This window comes from Galeopterus variegatus, unplaced genomic scaffold, assembly GCF_000696425.1.
Source record: "Galeopterus variegatus unplaced genomic scaffold, G_variegatus-3.0.2 Scaffold1822, whole genome shotgun sequence".
Classification (NCBI taxonomy): domain Eukaryota; kingdom Metazoa; phylum Chordata; class Mammalia; order Dermoptera; family Cynocephalidae; genus Galeopterus; species Galeopterus variegatus.
Window position 1 is genome coordinate 206109 of NW_007727933.1, and position 538 is coordinate 206646.

Consider the following 538-nt stretch of genomic DNA (forward strand, 5'->3'; position numbering starts at 1 on the left):
ACTCACAGTAGCTGTCTCTTTTTGGAATGAAGAGAAAGGAAAACCTCTTCTCTAATGTGGCCAACTGAAAAGAAAGTTAACAGTCTGAGGTTAACTTCATTTACAATCGTGGAAAATTGATGGGAGATCGCCTACATATTAATTCTCACTTTTTAAAAATGGGGCGGGGAGTGGCCTTTTCTTTATATTAAATTGTATAGATTACAGGAAGAGTAAACGAAGAAAGATGTGCACATTTTTTGTAAGCTGAAAAATGTATGTTCGGTAAAAGTGTCGTTTCCGTTTTGGAGCATCGCTTTGCTGAGCCAGCGGGCGGTGTCGACGGGGTGGCTGGAAGGCAGAGACGGGAGCACAAAGCTCACCTGCCAGCTCTGAGGTACTTTCCTTCAGGACAAAGAGAGCGGGAGAGGCGGCGACAGGGCGGAGGGCAGTGACCCGGCGGAGCAGGGTGCGCGGGGTCGAGGGCAGGAACCTGCTGCCGTGAGGACAGGAGCGGCGGCGGCGGGGCGGCGGGGGCGTTAGAGGACGCCGTCGGCCT